This window comes from Pogoniulus pusillus, chromosome 11, assembly GCF_015220805.1.
Source record: "Pogoniulus pusillus isolate bPogPus1 chromosome 11, bPogPus1.pri, whole genome shotgun sequence".
NCBI classification, from domain to species: domain Eukaryota; kingdom Metazoa; phylum Chordata; class Aves; order Piciformes; family Lybiidae; genus Pogoniulus; species Pogoniulus pusillus.
In genome coordinates, this window is record NC_087274.1 from 17094296 (window position 1) to 17114293 (window position 19998).

General features: G+C 48.0%; 2 long non-coding RNA genes across 2 annotated transcripts; both read left to right on the plus strand.

Annotated features, from left to right (window-relative positions):
• The first annotated feature begins 936 nt into the window (after positions 1 to 936).
• LOC135179742 (uncharacterized) lies at positions 937 to 7934 on the plus strand. Its single transcript, XR_010304100.1, has 4 exons — positions 937 to 1023; positions 1639 to 1740; positions 2184 to 2377; positions 7850 to 7934. It is a non-coding gene; the product is annotated as an uncharacterized LOC135179742 (long non-coding RNA).
• A 2243-nt stretch (positions 7935 to 10177) lies between these two features.
• LOC135179743 (uncharacterized) lies at positions 10178 to 17497 on the plus strand. The gene is made up of 4 exons (XR_010304101.1): positions 10178 to 10315; positions 15739 to 15809; positions 15947 to 16168; positions 16739 to 17497. It is a non-coding gene; the product is annotated as an uncharacterized LOC135179743 (long non-coding RNA).
• The last annotated feature ends 2501 nt before the right edge of the window (positions 17498 to 19998 follow it).

Here is a 19998-nt window from a genome sequence, read left to right on the forward strand (position 1 = left end):
TGTAAGTGGTTATTCGTGCATTGTGGACCTTAGCTCCCATTGCAGCTGGCAGTGTTTAGTCACTGTGGCCAGTGCAGTGTGACCTGCTTGCCTCCAGCTGCCACTGCAGGAGAACAGTTTGTCTCAGAAACCCCAGAGTGTCTGGAAAGTCACTAGAGCACATGTGGACAGGTTGAACTGAGCAGTCTTGTTTCTGGCTCTTCCTATTCTGTTTTTTATCAAATATTACATCAGGAAATGAACTCTTTTCTTGTGTGTAGAGGAAGGGAAGCCTTTACTGTGATGTGTTTGCCCTAAACCAGTATGAGGTTAAAGTAATCAATAAAACCAGTATTATGTACAGTGTGCAGTTAGAGACATATCCAGGGGAAAAAAAGATGACCTGGGCATAGATGCTGCTGCTATTTACTTTGGAGAAGTGACACTGCTTTCAAAGATGTAAAGGCTGGCTGCAAGGAGGATCTAAGTTAGTCTCTGTATCTGTAGTGGGTGGAAGAAGTCAGTGAGGAAGATTGAAATTAGGAAAATAGAAAAAAGGAACAACTGCAGTGGTGAGGACGATGAAGGGCAAGGATCAGCTGTTTGAGGAGGGGTGCTAGGACCAGCCTCTGAGGGCTTGGAGTGCTCAGAAACCCCAGAGTGTCTGGAAAGTCACGAAGAGCAGTAAATGACACCAGAAGTCTATAGCTGTTGCTTATGATTTTATTGAGGCTGAATTTAGGCTGAGAAAGCTGCAAGTGTGAGAGCTAGGGCATGGCTGGCTTGGCTTATGCCCTGGCATTCTCACAGCCTGTGACACATCTGCTCTCTGGTAGTTCATCTGATCTCTTTCTGAACCCCTGTGTTCTTTCAGGACAATGAGTTCGAGTCATGCACTACAATAAAAGTAATTCCTTTTGTTTCAGATCTGCTGACAAAGACTGGGGAATGTGCTGGGTTGAACTCAATGCTCTTCAAGGTCTCTTCCAGTCAGGAGGATTCTGTGATGACAAGTCCCACTCAGTCACCTTCTCCAGGGCATTTGTGAGTGTGTTCATTCTTCTCTTCCATTCTCCTTCTTCCCACCTGGGATTTGCTTTCTTCTCACCCCAGTGCTATCCAGACTTCTCTTCACCCCATCACCTTTTCTCCCTTTCTGCCTACTCTTGCTGAATGAGTAGACTAGAAGTGCACTCTGTAACCAAGCCAGAGGATCCCTGTGGGATTGCACGTTCTCTTGAGGGAGCTTGGGGGGCTTTTTTTCCTAATGTACCAGATTGATTTGCTCAGGTTCTGTGCTGACAGTGCTGCTGTAGCCTTCGCCACGAAGGTAGGTCTGTAGAGAGAGGCGATGCATCATTTCTTAGGTCAGCTCATGCAGATGTGCGTGCACACAGACACATCCTCACACCCTCCTTATAAACCTTGCCTTGCTAAAATTCCCAACACTTGATTTGCTGCTTCTGACCACCACTCCCTCAAGACCTGTCTGCACCCATACCTGGCAGCCCTCACAGGGCAGGGCGGACAGTACCTGCCCCCACAGGCTCAGCCTGTCTGGATGCCTGAGCAGCCCTTCCCTATCCCCCAAGATTTCTGAGCTCCTGCTAGCACCTCTCTGCTCACTTAACCAAGATGTGATGTCCTCACCCTTAACAGAAACCTTCAGACTCTGTTCAGAGTCATGAGGACCCAAGGAGAGACTCAAAGACAGAAGGATGGGGCAGCCCACATCTCCAATGCTCTGGCCTCAAACACAAGGTATTGCTTACCAAAAGCATCTGATTTGTCCTGGTGAAAGCTGAAGATGGTTAATATAACCTGTGACAGAGATCTTTTGCTCTCCCTGTTGTATGGGCAAGGAGCCTCCTCCCCCTACACAACCCTCACCTGGAGTCTTGCACTGACCTGCAGAGGCCAGCCAAAAGACCAAGCTGCAGAGATTTGGTTCATGGCTCATCTCTGGATATGCTGGAACAGGGCACTTGGTGGTTACCATAATACTAAGTCTGTCCTGGTATGGGTTGGAGACTGTGGGGCAAGGCTAGCATTGTTGAACCAAGTTTTCTTCCATGGCTTTGCCCAGGAGCCCTCTGTATTAATTCACCTCCTGCAGGCCAGATTTAACCTTAGGAAGCAATCAGCAGGTCCCTGCTTACTGTGGAGGTTATCTCAAAAAACATGGCTGGGATTGTGCTTTTCAGGTGCTGACAGAGCATGGAAGAACTGCTATGAAACAATTCTTCCTTCAGAGGAGAAGCAAACTGTCTCCAGGAGCTGCTCCAAGTCCTCTGAAGGTCTGACCTGGACCTTCTCATTTGGCTTGTGGTGTTAGCTCTAGTGTGCTGACCATGTCTGATCTGGCTTTGGAGCTGACACCAGACAAGTCCTTTCTCAGGTGAGTGTTGGGCAGACCCCTGCTCAGTCTCCTCTGACTCTGAGAAGGTCTGCAGCTTTACTCCTCAGAGGCAGACTGATGTGAGTTGTGGATGGCAAATTCTCCTTCTCTTTTTTCCTGACATATGAACCTCTGCAAGAGTGAATCCTGTAGATAAGAGAAGAGTTGGGTTAAAGTCACTGTATGTGTTGGGATTGTCAAAGCAGTTGCCAGGGAAGCTGTTAGGTGTTGGACTTAGAGGTTGGACTTGATGATCCTAGAGGTCTTTTCTAGCCTGGTTGATTCTGTGTTTTTAATGGAGTCTCCTGAGCCTTAGAGGTGACTTTAAGTTTTTTTTCATCAGGTCTCTGGGGTTTGGGAAGTAGAGACATGGTGAGTGTTCAGGTCATTTGGCTTTGCAGTGTACAGCCAACCTTTGGGCCCTAGTTCTCAGTCTCTTGAGCGGTCACACACAGTTTTATTGCCCTTCCTTGGGTTCCAAGGCTCCATAACTCATCTCAGAAACCATACTCTGACCTTCTGGGCCCTTACAGTTGCACCCTTCCCTCCCCCCTTCCCCATGGTCACAATACATGCTATTCAACTGTGTTTAAAAGGCTGGTTTTGCCTTGTCCAACCCCTTTTCAAACACCTTTTTGCCCTTAATAGTTTTCAGGGATATATTCAAAATACCTTCTCCCTTTTATCCAGCCTTACTTCTTCAAATCTGAGGCACTGGCAGTGTTTTGGACAAAACTTCTCTTGGCTTCACTGTTTAAGCATGGAGGGACATGTCTTGAAGGAACCTTCTTGAACATCTGCTTCTGTGGAGCTTGCAGTTGCATCAGTGCTGTTTAGGAAGCTCATTGCTTCCAGCTGCTGAGCCACTGATGGAGACAGTCCCTCCTAAGAATGTTTTAAAGATAATCTGAAGCAGGATGGTCAGTTTGGAGGGGCCATAATAAGCCTAATTCAGACAAGATGAAACCTGCTCAGCTCTTGAAAAAAACAAACAAACAAACAAAAAACCCCAGACCTGAGGCTTAGCATTTACATTTATGTAGCAGATACATCTCTGGCCATCACAGCGGGACCTGAGCTCAGTACCTGAGCTGCTGGTTTGGGATCTAAAGGAAAAAGAGGAAAGTTTTGAACAAAACATGAGGAAAAAAAACTAGTTTCTTGATCATATAAGCTACCAGAACTCACTTTCAGGATGAATTGATTGCATCTTCTGCCAAACATAAGTTACGGAATCCCACTATGGTAGGAGTTGGAAGGGACCTCTGGAGATCATCCACTCCAACCCCATTAAAGCAGAGCACCCACAGCAGCTTGCCCAGGATCCCAATGTCCAGGGTGTTTTCCAGTCTCTCCAGAGAAGGAGACTTCACAGCCTCTCTGGGCAGCCTCTTCCATGGCTCTGACACCCTCACAGGAAATAATTTTTCCTCCTGTTCAGATGGAACCTCTTGAGTTCCAATTTGTGCCCCCTGTGCTGCTACTGGGCACCAGTGGAAAAGGTCTGGCCCCATCCTCTTGCCCACTGCCCTTTCCGTGTTGATCGGCATTGATCAGATTCCCTCTGGGGCTGCTCTTCTCCAGGCTCTCAGCTCCAAGGCTCTCAGCCTTTGCTCCTCACAGAGATGCTCCAGGCCCCTCAGCAGCTTTGTAGCCCCTACTGGATCCTTCCCAGCAGATCCTTTTGTCTCTTGAAGCGAGTAGCCCAGAACTGTATGCAGTACTCCAGCTATGGCCTCACCAGGGCAAAGTACAGGGGGAAATGAATCTCCCTCAACCTGCTGTGCACACTCATCCAGTAGTTTTTATCCATAAACTGGCTCCCAGAATTAAATTTCAGAAGGAGAACAAAATCTCAGGTGGGCAAGTGGAACCATTTCATTGGGTCTGTGTTTTATTCCTGTGACTGCCAATGAAAAATGTGATTATTTACCAGAGGCAGCTCAAACAATCAACTGGGATTTAATATACATAGCAACAATGACTTCACTGTGTGACCAGTCAGCTGCTCCTGAGGGAACCTTATGGCCCAGCATCACAGAAAGGATCTTCCCAGATTTCTGTGGCCTCATTGCCTTGAAGCTCTTTTGTTTCTTGGTTTGGAGTGTCATTGGAGTGCCATTCTGGGGTGGAATAGTAGGGCTGTGGTTAGTAGGTTGAGAGAGGTTCTCCTGCCCCTCTGCTCTGCCCTGGGGAGGCCACATCTGCAGTGCTATGTCCAGCTCTGGGCCCCCCAGTTCAAGAGTGACATAGAACTGCTTAGGAGAGTCCAGCTCAGAGGCACAAAGATGATGAAGGCAATGGAACATCTCTCTTATGAGGAGAGACTGAGGGAGCTGAGGCTGTGCTGCTGGGAGAAGAGGAGACTGAGAGGTGACCTCATCAATGGTTCCAAAGATGTGCAGGGTGAGTGGCAGGAGGCTGGAGCCAGGCTCTGCTGGGGGATGCCCAGTGACAGGCAAAGGGGCACTGGGTAGAAGCTGAGGCATAGGAAGTTTCATGTGAAGATGAGGAAGAATTGTTTTCCCTGTGAGTGTTGCAGAACCCTGGAAGAGGCTGCCCAGGGGAGTTGTGGAATCTCTCTCTCTGGAGATACTCAAAACCTGCCTGGATGTGTTCTTCTGTGATCTGCCCTAGGGCATCCTGCTCTGGCAGGGGGGTCAGACTGGATGAGTTTGGAGGTCCCTTCCAGCCCCTGACATTCTGTGATTCTGTGAGTCTTAGCCCCACTTTCTATTTCAGGTTCCCTGTCTGGCTGCTGGCAGGGAGGCGTGGGAAATAGGTGTGATGGTGCTGCTCTGCTGCTGCCTGTTCCTCTCCCCTGCCTTGGAGCGCTCTGCGAGGGACAGATGCTGCCCTTGACCCTGTTACAATTTGTCCTGCCCTTTCTTATCCACAGATTGCCAAACTCTCTGGGGCTTCTGGAATCGCTTTGCCTACCACACCCTGTGCCTCCACACCCCTTTCAACACAATCCCACACCTCCTCCACCTCCCCAGGCTCGTTCCCTGGCTAATGCCTTGAACTTGCTTTGTTTTCCACCCCTTTCTCCATGTTATTTGCTATCTGCATATCCTGTCACCGCTTCGGGACACCTCCTACTTCACCTTCTCTGCCTTGACATGTATCCTGGTTCCTATCAGCTCTGAAATCCCTTCCTGCTTCTGCAGACACCTCCAAAAACAGAGGACTTGTCTCTTTAGCAGAGGTGGCCACTTGTTAATTCATCTGTACCAGTACAAAGCCAGCTGGGAAATCCTCTCTGGTAGAGGACTATTGAAAGAGGCAATTCCACAGGATCACAGAATGTCAGAGGCTGGAAGGGACCTCCAAAGCTCATCTAGTCTGACCACCTGCCAGAGCAGGATCCACCCCTTCCAGGCTCTCACCACCCTCATGCTGAACAACTTCTTCCTAACATCTAATCTGAATCTATCCATTTCCAGCTTTGCTCCATTCCCCCCAGTCCTAGCAATACTTGAACAAATCACACAGGTAGGTTTAAATTTAGGGATTTTCCACTTAGCCATCCTGAAGCCAGCTTAGAGGTCCTTACTCAGCTCACACCTACCCTTCAGACGCAAACAACATTAATAATGCCAACAGGGGTTTCCCTGGCATGAAGAGGATGAAAACAGAAAAGGTCAAATGTGCCAGGCCTAGTTTCCTTGCCAAATACCAAATGGCCTGAGGCAATGGTTCCTCCTACCTGGCTGTAGCCACATGGCAGAGATGGTGAAGGTGTGCAGATATTTCAAGAGCTTGGTGTTTTGGATTGGTGTGGTCTGGTGCTTATCTTTCCCCTGAGTCCATAGGCATGAGGGAAAAGGGATGTGCTTTGAGGATGGATCCCTACATGATTAGCTGGTGAGTAGGCACTGATTGGCCAACTGGTTGATAACTATATCCAGTTCTGGGGCCCCCAGTTCAAGAGGGACATAGAACTGCTTGAGAGTCTAGCACAGAGACACAAAGATGATGAACACAATGGAACATCTCTCTTATGAGGAGAGACTGAGGGAGCTGGGGCTGTGCTGCTGGGAGAGGAGGAGACTGAGAGGGTGACCTTATGAATGTTTCCAAAGATGTGTAGGGTGAGTGGCAGGAGGCTGGAGCCAGGCTCTGCTGGGGGGTGCCCAGTGACAGGCCAAGGGGCACTGAGTGGAAGCTGAGGCATAGGAAGTTTCATGTGAAGATGAGGAGGAATTTTTTCCCTGTGAGTGTGACAGAACACTGGAAGAGGCTGCCCAGGGTGGGTTGTGGAATCTCCTTCTCTGGAGATATTCAAGGCTCCCCTGGCTGTGTTCCTGTATGATCTGCTCTAGGAGATCCTGCTCTGGCAAGAGATTTGGACTGGATGAGCTTTGGAGGTAACTTCTATGGTTCTCTTGATAACTGAGGCTAGAAAGTGTCCTGATCAGGCTGGTGGAGTCCCTATGCCTGGAAGGGTTTCAAAGCTGTGTGGATGTGGTGCTGAGGAACATGGTTTGGTGATGACTTGGCAGTGCTGGGTTAACAGTTGGACCTGATGATCTGAAAGATCTTTTCTAACCAGAATGGTTCTGTGATTCTATGACTTCAACAGGGGAAGCACTGGCCCAAGGGAAAGAATTGGCCTTGTTTCATTGCTATCCTATCTCAGAAATGCATTTCTGGGGATGCCAGTCAAGTTGGTGATCACCCAAGGATTAAACCAGAGGTGATTCTGGATCAAAATGAAGTTAAATGAGTGCAATGATATTGCATAATGGATTGGAATGGGAATAGAAGCAGGTGGCAGACAGAATGCATGTGGCAATGGGAAATTTGAGCACCACAGAATAGTTTGGCTTGGAAGTTATCTTTAAAGACCATCTCACTGCAGTAAGCAGGGACATCTTCCACTAGAGCAGGTTGTTCAGAGCCTTTTCCAACCTGACCTGTCATGTTTCTAGGGATGGGGCATCCACCACTTCTCTGAGCAACCTGGGGCAGTGATGCACTGTAAAATCTTTCTTCCTTAGCATTCCTGAGCGTAGATCCAACAACGCTCCCATCGATGAGAGCTGCTGTCTGACAGCCTCCACCTCAAGCCAAGCAAGCCTGTGTGCAAACACAAACATCTCAGACCTAACTGGGAGCAATTAAAATCAAGCCCAGCTCCAGATGCAGAGCCCAAGTGGGGCCAGGCTAGGCTTAGGCAAAACAACACCACCAGAACAACAGAAGAGAACCCCAGCAGGAGAAGAGAAAATAGAGATGGTGTGGAGAAGGGCATTGAAGGGGAGGGGTGGGGTCAGCATTTGCCTGCCTTGGGGCCTGGAGCATCACACAAATTCTTGCAGAGACAGTAAGCAAGTCCACATGGTGCACAGGCCTTGGCAGACGAGTGCAATTTAATTGAGTGAGCCCCATACCTGAGGGGAGAGGAAACTTGTTTATTTGGAAACATAACTTGGTTTTCTCATTTTTGGGGGTTTGTTTTTGTTTTAGCCTCCAGGCCTCTTGGAAGTCTGTGCCAAGTCAGTGTGAGTGAATCCTGTCTTCTTTAACTCTGCTTCTGCTGATCCGAAAGAGGTAGGATAAAGAAATGTTTTTCTAAGTATTAAGTGCAGAAGAGACTATCAAAAGCTAAAAAACCAGGGAAGTGTATTCCCAGCTTCCTTGCAGCTTCACAGAATCACAGTCCCTGCCCCTCAGCATCGGGGGGGCTGGAAGGGACCTCTGGGCATCATCTAGTCCAATTCTCCTAAAGCAGGGTCACCCACAGTACCTTGTCCCAGATCACCATGTTCAGGTGGATTTGGAACCTCTGCACAGAAGGAGACTCCACAGCCTCTCTGGGCAGCCTGCTCTAGTTGCAGATCAAGGAAGGTTCTCCTCCTCCTCCTCTACTCTGCCCTGGTAAGACCTCATCTTGAGTACTGCCTTCAGTTTTGGGGCTCCCCAGTTTAAGAGGGACAGGGATCTGCTGGAAAGGTCCAAGGGAGAGCTACGAGGATGGGTAGGGGACTATAGTGCCTGATGAGGAGAGGATGAAGGACCTGGAGCTGCTTAGTCTGCAGAAGAGAAGACTGAGAGGGGATTTAATCAATGTTTGTAAATATCTGAGGGCTGAGGGTCAGGAGGGGGGACAGGCTCTGCTCACTTGCTCCCTGGGACAGGACAAGGAGCGATGGATAGAAGCTGCAGCACAGGAGGTTCCAGCTCAACACAAGGGGGAACTTCTTTCCTGTAAGGGTCCCAGAGCACTGGCACAGGCTCCCCAGAGAGGTTGCAGAGTCTCCTTCTCTGGAGCCCTTCAGGGCCTGTGTGGATGTGTTCCTGTGTGCCCTGAGCTAGATTGTATGGTGCTGCTGTGGCAGGGGGCTTAGCCTTTATGATCTATTTGTGTCCCTTCCAACCCCTGACATCCTGTGATCCTCTGTGATCCCTGCTGACTGCAGTGGGGCTGGGGTAGATGACCTTTAAATGTCCCTTCCAGCCCAAACTGTTCTCTGATTCTCTGAAAATGTTCTGGTGCCAGAGGTGAGGAGAGTGATGAAAATTTGATTTCCCTGTTCTCGGAGTTTGGAGTCTGCCTGCCTGTGAGCACAGACGCAAAGAGAGCAAAAGGCGCAATGGCCATGAGAAAAATGTAAGAGGCAAAGCAATATTTGAGATACAGAGAATCTTGGAGCAGTGCAAATCCTATGTCTAGGCAAGGAAAACACTTGGCTAATCCTTAAGGGAATATAAGTTCTCATTTTCTCCCACTTTTCACCCAATCTAAGGTACTATCAGAGAGAAGACCAGAGGCCTGTAATAGTTGCAACACTTTTCACTTGCTTGTGGACGTAGCTGGGGCCACATTTTCCACAGCCAAGGGTGGAGAAATTGAATAAACAGTGCCTTTGAGCTCTTCTCTGTATAAAAGCAGTGAGACAAAAAAGGAGAAATGATTAGAAACTCTGCCAAGTGGTTGCACAAAGCGGTGCTGAGGCACCGAGCCTGAACGTGCGTCCTTGTTGGGTTGAAACATGCTCTCAGCAGAGAGGACACCAGGCCCTCAAACTCAATCTGTCAGAGTGAGCTGTTAGGAGGTGACAGTTCAAAAGGAAGAGCAGATACCAGGATATTTTTGGAAGAGAACTTAAATACCAGTGACACATGTCCTAGCTAAGGCTACAGGAGCCAACATGTTGCTCTGGTGAGACCTCTCCTGGAGTACAGCATCCAGTTCTGGAGCCACTGTTATAGGAGGGCTATAGATGTGCTGGAAGGTGTCAAGAGAACAGCCACAAGGATGAGCAGAGGGATGGAGCTGCTCTGCTATGAGGAGAGACTGAGGGAGTTTGGGCTGCTCAGTCTGGAGAGGAGAAAGCTCTGAGGTGACCTTAATGTGGCCTTGCGGTACCTGAAGGGGGGCTACAAGAAAGCTGGGGAGGGATTTTTTTAGGCTGTCAGGTAGTTGCAGGACTGGGGGGAATGGAACAAAGCTGGAAATGGGTAGATTCAGATTAGATGTTATGAAGAAGTTGTTCAGCATGAGGGTGGTGAGAGCCTGGAATGGATTGCCCAGGGAGGTGGTGGCAGCCTCATGCCTGGAGGTGTTTAAGGCCAGGCTGGATGAAGCTCTGGTCAGCCTGCTCTAGTGTGAGGTGTCCCTGGCCATGGCAGGAGCGTTGGAACTGGCTGATCCTTGTGGTCCCTGACTGATTCTATGATTCTAATGATTCAAAACTGCACCTAGAGCAGAATGTGAGGATGAAAATGGTGTATGGGATTGCATGAGGTGTAGTCCAGTCTCTAACTCACTTATGTGTTATAGGAACATGAAAACTTGGAATAGATTCCCCTGGGCTGTCCTTCTTCTACCTTGTCAGCAAAGAACAGATTCACTTGCGCACAGAGACATCCAGTTTGAGCAGAACACGCTGAGGAGGTCGGTGGAGAGGAATCTAATGAAGTCCAGCAGAAGTAAGTGCACCACTGCATATTAGGAGTTGACCTGCTGGAAAGAAGCCCTGTGGAGAAGGACTTGAGAGTCCTAGTGGACAGTAAGGGCACCAGCAATGTGCCCTGATAGCCAAGAAAGGCAATGGTATCTTGGAGTGCTTTAAGAACAGAGTGACCAGGAGGTCGTGGGAGGCTCTTCTCCCCTCCTACTCTGTGCTGCTGAGGGCATATCTGGAGTACTGGGTCCTGTTCTGGACTCCCCAGCTCAAGGCAGACAGGGAACTACTGGAGAAAGTCTAACAAAGACTACAAAGCTGCTGAGTGGCCTGGAGCAGCTCTGTGAGGAGGGAAAGCTGAGAGCCCTGGGGCTGCTGAGCCAGGAGCAGACTGAAAAGGGATCTGAGCAATGTTTATTGATATCTAAAGAGTAGGGGACAAGAGGATGAGGCCAAATTCTTTTCACTGGTGTCTAATGGCAGGACAAGGAGCAAAGGGCACAAACTGGAAGCCAGGAGGTTTCACCTGAACAGAGGAGAAACCTCTTTGGTCTGAGGGTGCTGGAGCTCTGGAGCAGGCTGCCCAGAGAGGCTGTAGAGTCTCCTCTGCAAAGATTCCAAGCATGATCCTGGGAAACCAGGTCAATCTTCTCAATGAAAAGCTACTTGTCACCCCTCTTGGCTTGCTGTAGACACCCTGGTGCATTGCTCATTAGAGCATGTTGATTAGGCCCTGTGTAAGTAAGCTGGGAGCTTGAGCAGTTAGCGGACAGGTAGAGAGCCAGGCACAGGCACCCAGTGATGTGTGATGAGCTGTGAGCTGTGCTCTGATCCTTACCCTGAGCCACTGGCAGCGAGTCTGAGTGTGACCCTTCAGTGAGCTGTGCTGTGGAAATGCCATTGAGATAACTCTCTGCTTCTGTGTCTTGTGAAACCGCTGCCTGGGAGGGATCCACAAGACTCAATAAACTCAGGGTACTGCTGCTATTGCTTCCGCTTTATCTCCGAGGCTTGGTAACCTTCCAGCTTTGGAAATTAGACTGGCTTGGCCTGCTTTGTTCTTAGGAAATCTATTTCTTATCACTTCCTCATCCTCTAGGGTTGAACAACCTCTGTTCAGGCAGCTTTTCCAGCATCTCTTTGGATGGTAAAGGTGATAACTCTATGAGTGCTTGGGGTTTGTTTCCTTGCCCCTTCTATTCACCTCTTTCTAAGGCAGAGGTTTTGACAACCTTTCTGAGTCATAGGAATTTTCATGTAGACACAAGGAGGAATTTTTTCCCTGTGAGGGTGACAGAACCCTGGAACAGGCTGCCCAGGGGGGTTGTGTAGTCTCCCTCTCTGAAGATATTCAAGGTCTGACTGGACTCATTCCTGAGCAATCCTGTTCTGGCAGGGGAGTTGGACTGGATGAGCTTTGGAGGTCCCTTCCAGCCCCTGACATTCTGTGATTCTATTCTTAAACTGTCATCTACCTGTGCACATTTTATCTCCAGCTGCTTCTTGGTGCACTCCAGCTGGAGTATGTAGGATCCCAGTGTCCAGCAGGCAGGAGTTAAGGGCAAAACGACAAAGCTGTACTTCATCTCTTTGTTCTCCCAGGCTGGGACTGAAGATGAAAGGCCTGTGCAGCATAGCTTGGCATCATTAGCCACCCAGGTGGGCACTGAGCATCTGATGAGCTTGGGTGCTTCTGGCAGGCATAGGAGAAACTGATTGATTGACGCCTGGATTCCACAGCAATGGGCACATTAGGAAGCTGTAGGTTGGAAGATTAAAGAGACATTTAAAGAGCCCTGCCCAGAAAATAGGGATGCATTCACACTTTGTATTAAGAGCATGAGTTGTCCCACATAATTGCTTACAGGCCAGAGACAGCCCTGGCTTGGGTCTCTAGTGCTCTAGGACCTCCCTACAGCTGAACATCCAACTCACCCAAATATTCTGCAGCCTTTTATTCTTTCCTCACTTTGGCCTCTGGTCCAGCCTCTCTTTTAATTCAATATTTGGACTCAGTTAACCTTTTTTCTCCCCCTTTCTTTATTGGGTCGCTGTAGAAGCAAAAGAGATGCTTAAATACTTCACTATGCAACGTGTTGTTAGATACAGATATCCTGCGTGGAGAGGTATAGTGTGGGCATGAATTTTGGGCAGGGTCTACCATCCATCCAAGGGACTAGGGTCTGATGAAAAGCAGGAGGAATCTGTCCCAGAGACAGCTGGCTTACTGAACAAGCCCTTCTCAGCACTCTGTTACAGGAAGCCAGCCCCGGGCCTGGCTGTAAGGGATGGTTAGAAAGCATCTGCCAAAAGAATTTTTAATGGAGAAAAGCCTTTTGTTTTTTGGACACAGCTCAGCCCTACCACCTCCAGAGTCTTTTTCATGGAGGCAAAGACATTTCAGTGCAAGTCCTGCACCAAGACCATCAGGGTAAGATGATGATACAGTCCCGCTCTGGCAGGGGAGTTGGACTTGAAGACCTCCACAGGTTCCTTCTAACCCCTAACATCCTGTGAGCCTGTGATTATTTTAAGAAAAGGAGGAAGTATCTGAAGGGGGCTACAAGAAAGCTGAGGAGGGACTTGTTAGGCTGTCAGGTAGGGCTAGGACTGGGAGGAATGGAATAAAGCTGGAAATGGGTAGATCCGGATAGGATGTTAGGAAGAAGTTGTTCAGCATGAGGGCAGTGAGAGCCTGGAATGGATTGCCCAGGGAGGTGGTGGCAGCCTCATGCCTGGAGGTGTTTAAGGCCAGGCTGCAATAGGCTCTGGCCAGCCTGATGTAGTGTGAGGTGTCCCTGGCCATGGCAGGTGCATTGGAACTGGCTGATTCTTGTGGTCCCTTCCAACCCTGACTGATTCTAGGGTTCTGATTCTAGGATTGATTCTGATTCTATTGTTGAGTCTATGAATCTATGAAAAAACCCTAAACTCACCAGATTGTAAATTGTCCTCTTCAGAGTTCTGGAGGCCAGCTTGATTCATCTGAACACTTTCCCCTGGTGGCTTGGAGGTGAAGGATTCACCAAGCAATGTGACTATCAGGATGTCAGAGCCGTGGAAGTATTCCCTTATTTTCTTTTGTTTGCCTCTTCAAATCATTTTGGGCAAATACTATTTAGCCCTGACTGAAATCTCTTATCTCCCTTTCTAGATCAAAGTGTCTCCTGTTTGTGTTGTAATTAATAAGTAATGAAACACCATAATTACAATACAAACAGGAGATGCTTTGATCTGGGAGGGGAGATAAGGGCGTTTCACTCGCTGCTAAGTAGCAGCTGCTCCTAATGATTTCTGAAAAGAAAATAAAAATAGAACACTGAAACAATTTGAGGGTCATTAAGGCACGCCAGGAGTACCTGCCATAACAGAGGGAGAGATAATATAAATATAATAAAATACTATTAAAAAGCCATCAAATAACCCAAAGAATTTCTTGAGCTGTGTTTTTGGAGCGCAAAAATTCCCTCAGCCAAGCGGTTTCAAGAGCAGTTGGTTTTGTTCTGCTTCCAAAGGAAAACAGGAGAAGTTCCTGGGAAAATGGAAACATGAGAGCATCAGTCTCTTCTCACTCTTGCTTCAGTTCCCTTTCTTGTACTGGCTAAAAGTGATGGATGAAGGCCTGACCATCAGTCTCTCCTCACTCCTGCTTTGCTTCTCTTTCTTGTAGTGGATAAAAGTGATGGATGAAGACCATCTTCCCCCACGACTTCTTACCTTTGAAATACCTAGGGCCACAACTTGCAGCAGCCTGGGCTTTGTTGGGGTTATCCCACAGGGTATCATGGAGAAGGATGGGTGTACTTTGAAGCTCATGATCTAACTACTGAGCTCAACCTAGAGGAGCTGATTCACATGGTGATGAAACAGAGGCACAGGTTGCCTAATGAGATTGTGGATGCTCCCTCCCTGGAGGTGTTCAAGGTCAGGTTGGATGAGGCCTTGAGCGACCTGTTCTAGTGAGAGGCATCCTTGTCTATGGTAGGGGGTTGGAACTGGATGAGATTTGAGGTCTCTTCCAACCTAAACCATTCTGTGATTCTATGTTTGGATCATATTGTGGCAATAGGAATTGGAAGACCTCAGTGGGAGGAGAGGCTGCATCTTGGAAGGTCACCTCTCCTACGGTTCAGTCTGGAGGAGACTTCAAGTCATGTCAGGAAGAGAGGTGGGACCTCTGTGCATTCTCCATAGAATCAACCAGTTTGGAAGAGACCTCCAAGACCATTCAGGCCAAGATAATCATCCAGATCTAGCCAATCAACTAGACCATGGCACTAAGTGCCTCATCCAAGCTTTTCTTCAACACCTCCAGGGACAGCGACTCCACCACCTCCCTGGGCAGCCCATTCCAATGCCAATCACTCTCTCTGGCAACAACTTCCTCCTAACATCCAGCCTAGACCTCCCCTGGCACAACTTGAGACTGTGTCCTCTTCTTCTCTTGCTGGTTGCCTGGGAGAAGAGATCAACCCCAGCTGTCTACAGCCTCCCTTCAGGTAGTTGTAACCAGCAATGAGGTCTGTCCTGAGCCTCTTCTTCTGCAGGCTGCACACCCCCAGCTCCCTCAGCCTCTTCTCACAGGGCTGTGCTCCAGGCCTCTCACCAGCTTTGTCACCCTTCTCACCACTTTTGTCGCATCTTCTCGTGGTGCTGCAGCCAGGCCTCATTGCATCCTCTTTCTGTGGAGTTTGGTAATGATTACCATGCAGTGGGCTTCCAATATAGCATTACCTTGAGGAAATGGCTCGTCCATCACTTTCAGGTTTCTTCCAGAAAGTCAGTACAAAGTTTGTACAGAAATAAACATTTTCCAAGAGAAAAGGAAGCAAGCCAAGCCCAGCAAAGTCAAGTTAAGCCAAGCCTGATGCTAATGGCAGGCAGAATAATGCAAATATATAGCTTAGTAAGGAGAAAAAAAAAACAACTGTAAAGTTGGATGGGTATCACATTGAATGGTGATGAACTCAGCTTTGACTGCAATTTAATTAGAATTAGAAAATTGTTTAGGTTGGAAAAGGTCTTTAAGATCATCAAGTCCAACTGCTAACCCAGCACTGTCAGCTCACCACTAAACCAAGGCCCTCAGCATCACATCTGTATGACTTTTAAACCCTTCCAGGGATGGGGACTCCAGCACTGCCTTGAGCAGCCTGAGCCAGGCTTTGACAATACTGTTGGGGAAAACTTTTATACTCACATCCAACCTAACCCTCCTCTGCCACAATCTGAGGCCATTTTCTCTTATCCAACCTCTTGTTCCTTGGAGAAAAGACCAAACCCCACCTGGCTCCAACATCCTTTCTGGGAGTTGTAGAGAGACAGAAGGTCTCCCCTCAGCCTCCTTTTCTCCAGGTTAAACAACCCCAGTTCCCTCAGCTTCCCCTCACAAGACTTCTGCTCTAGACTCTTCACCAGCTTCACTGCTTTTCTTTGAATCCTCTCCAGGACCTCAATGTCCCTCTTGGAGTGTGGGGCCCAAAACCGAACCCAGGATTCAAGGTCCAGCCTCATCAGTGGTGAGTACAGGGAGACAATTGCTGCCCTGCTCCTGCTGGCCTTGCTGCTGCTGCTCTAAGCCAGGGTGCTTCTGACACAAGCCAAGATGCTAAACTACAGTTGAACTAACATTTTCCTATGTTTTCTTTCCCTGCAGAGGTAATTTCTAAAGAAGCAATGCTAGGGTGAGCTAAGCTTAAAACCGAGGCTGGACAGAATGCTTCCTTGCACGAGAGTCTTTTACTGCTGCTCAAACACCTTCAGAGTTGTCTCAGGAAGGCAGAATGTTAGGAGCTGGAAGGGACCTCGGAAGATCATGCAGTCCAAACCCCAGCCAGAGCAGCATCGCCTAGAGCAGATCACATGGGAACACATCCAGGTAAGTTTTGAATATCTCCAGAGAGGAAGACTTCACAACCCCTCTGGGCAGCTTGTTCCAGTCTTCTGTCACCCTCACAGGGAAAAATATCCTCATCATGTTTAAATGAAACTCCCCATGCCTCAGATCTGTGATCAGAAAACAGGGAACAGACTCATGTTAGCTAACTGCTTAAAATTAATCTTTATCTATTAATATTTCTAATGCTATCTGCATGAAGGACCTGTGGGAGGGGAGGTCTCGCTTCTTGCCACTGCAATCATCTTGTGGTAAGCAGGTTCACATGTGCTTCTCAGTCTGGGCATTGTGCTCAGCTGTTTCATGAACTTGGAGGCTTTTCACACAAAGATTCCCTTGAACTTTGTGCTCTGTCCCACCCCAGGCTTGTTCTTTGGCTCTTCTATCGGTGATAAATCCAGGACATCTATTTTTGCATTACAATATAGGTTTGATGCCCTCTACTAAGGAAGTGGTTTAAGTTGCTTTTCCATCTACCCTGGAAAGATTCCTTGTAATGAACAATTTCCATGCACAAATGTCTTTATTTTCTTTTTTTTGGCCTCTTCCCAGGTTCTTTAAATACAACTTTTCCAAAAACATGATGTCTCTTTCTGTAGCTCTATCTGGCTGAAGAAGAGAAGAGTCTAGGGAGATCTTATTTGATTTCCATGGAGGAGCCTTTCCACCTTGGTCAACTGAACAGGCTTACACATGGGAGAAGATTTCCTCCTAGCTGAGGGGTATTTGCACTGTCAGAAGGGTGGAGAGCTGCAGCCGAAGAGAACCAAATGTGCTGATTTCATGGTGACACTGGCCAAGAGGAGACCACAGGGGCTGTTATATTCATTTAGGAAGTTCTCATGCAGGCTACTCATGACCCAAGGTCATGGCAAGGACTCTCTTCTGTGGTGTTTCTGGCTGCTGTCCCCAAGGTCCTTACTACTTCTCGCTGTGGTTGTGTGTCTTCATGCACCACAACTGGGGACATTGGTTTTCTCCTTTGTCATCCTGCTCTGCCTGTGTGAGGCCACAGCTGAAATACTGAGTTGAGTTCTGGGCTCCTCAGTTCAAGAGCGAACAGAGAAACAGAGAGAATCTGACATAGGCTACAAAGAAGCTGAGGGAACTGGAGCTTCTCTGTGATGAAGAGAGGCTGAGACCTATGGCTATTCAGTTTGAAGAAGAGCAGACTGAGAGGGAATCTTCTCAATGTTTATCAAAAGGGAGAGGATGGCACCAGACTCTAGTCAGTTCTCAGCAACAAGCACAAACTGGAACTCAGGAAGTTCCATCTGAACATGAGGAAGACCTTACTGTGAGGGTGCTGAAGCCCTGGAGCAGGCTGCTCAGAGAGGCTGTGGAGTCTCCTTCTCTGGAGAGATTCCAAATATCTGGTTCTGATCCTGGTCAGCCTGTTGTGGGTGACGCTGCTTTAGCAGAGGGGGTGAACTAGTTAATCTGTCCAGGTCCCTTCCAACCCCCACCTATCAGTTATTCTGTGATCAGTTTGGGATGAGAATGGTGGGGCTGGTTGCAGAGAAAGTGAAGTCATTGTCTCACAAGGGATGATGATGATGGAGTACTGTGTACAGTTCTGGAACCCCCAACACCAGATGGACATGGAACTGTTGGACCCAGTCCAGAGGAGGCCACAAAGGTGCTCAGAGGGCTGCATCTCCTCATGACAGAGATGTTCCATTGCCTTCATCATCTTTGTGTCTCTGTGCTGGACTCTCTCAAGCAGTTCCATGTTTCTCTTGAACTGGGGAGGGGGCAGAACTGGACACAAACTGTGGTCCAAACTGAAGTGAATGCTGGAGACATTGTGCATGGCTCTGAGAGAAGAATCAGGATACTGCCCTTTGGTTTAGCACACATGTAAATCTGCTTGGATCTCAGTCTTGCTGTTTTGGACACGTAGGAGAGCTAGAGCTGTGTGAACCACTAATTGCATAGATCTGTCCCTTTGGCAAAGCACAATGTCCTGGCCCAGCTTAAGGATAGGTCTCAGTCTACTTGTCTTTATTTCTCCATTTTGGTGTCTGATCTTACAAATTGTTCTTCCATATTATTTTTTTTCCTTTTCTTTCCCCTCCTCTTGTCCCTTCCCCTTTTCCTTCATGCCACCAGCATTAAATAGCTCGAGGCTGTATTTAAAGAACTGAGAAGCTGCAAAGAATCAAGTAGGATAATGGGAAGAAAGGCTCAATGGGTCCTCAGGGACTTATCATGGTTTCTCTCCAACTGTTTTACATGGAGTCGAAAGTTCAATTTCACATTTTCTGGAAAGAAGGGAGAAAAAAAAAAGAAGCAGAGAAAGAAAGAGGACAAGTTGTGATGTGGGAATCTTTGGACTGTGATGAAGATGGAAGGCGCCACTCGAAAAAACGGAGCTCTTCCAATGAGAAACAGATGTCCTACATGTTCCTAAACACATTCAGCCCGTTTTCAATTACACCAGAATTAGAGCAGTAATGAGAAACAAAATAAGGTTGTTGGTTGGATCCTCCCCCTCCCCCCATCCTCTGTCTTCTTTCCTTTCTGCCCCAGACAGATCGGTAGCATATCTCCAGATGACATCTTAGATTGCTTCCTAAAACAATGCTAATCATCTGATACTTCTAGCCTGACACTAATCTTTTCTTTCCTCAGCCTTATTTTGTTCAGACAGCCCAATGTGGGATGAGAGCTACAGTGTGAGGAGTTCATTAAACTTGACAAGAAAGGCCTATTCTACTAATTTTCTGCTTGTTACAAGCTCATTGATAACACTTTTATGTTACTTGGTTTCTGTTCTTTCTTCCAACCCAAAAATCGACCAAGCATCTCTTTCCTTTGCAGTGGGATTTCTCATTAGGGCAAGAAAGAATTAGAGATTTCTCTCAAAAGATTGTGCATTAGAATTAAAGGCTTCCCAAGTGGTATCTCCCTCCTCTTTTTCTTCTTAAAGCAATTAAGGATTTTGTTGGTTGCTCAAACACAACTTCACAGGGAAAGTAAAGCTGAAGGAAACCCAAACCAACCTCCTTTGTCCAAACTCTCCCCACTTGGTTTGGTAAATCTGAGTCACAGGATCACAGAATATCAGTGGCTCGAAGGGACCTCCAAAGCTCATCCATTCCACCCCCCCTGCCAGAGCAGGATCTCCTAGACAAGATCATACAGGAACACATCCAGGCAGGTTTTGAATATCTCCAGAGAGAGAGAGACTCCACCATCCTTCCTAGGCAGCCTCTTCCAGGGTTCTGGCATCCTCACAGGGAAAAAAATCCTCCTCATCTTTAAATGAAGCTTTCTATGCCTCAGCTTCCACCCAGTGCCCCTTGGCCTGTCACTGGGCATCCCCCAGCAGAGCCTGGCTCCAGCCTCCTGCCACTCACCCTGCACATCTTTAGAACCATGGATGAGGTCATCTCTCAGTCTCCTCTTCTCCCAGCAGCACAGCCCCAGCTCCCTCAGGCTCTCCTCATAACAGAGATGTTCCATTGCCTTCATCATCTTTGTGTCTCTGTGCTGGACTCTCTCAAGCAGTTCTATGTCCCTCTTGAATTGGGGTCTCCAGAACTGGACATATAGTACTTCAGATGTGGCCTCCCCAGGGCAGAGTAGAGGGGAAGGAAAATCTCTCTCGACCTACTAACCACAGACCTTCTAATCCACCCCAGAATGGCATTGCTCCTCCTGGTCACCAGAGCACGTTGCTGGATGATGGTCAACCTCCCATCCACTAGGAGCCCCAAATTCTTTTCTCCCTTGCTGCCTTCCAACAGGTCAGTCCCCACCCTATTCCAATCCCTGTGGTTGTTTTTTTTCCCAAATGCCAGACTATT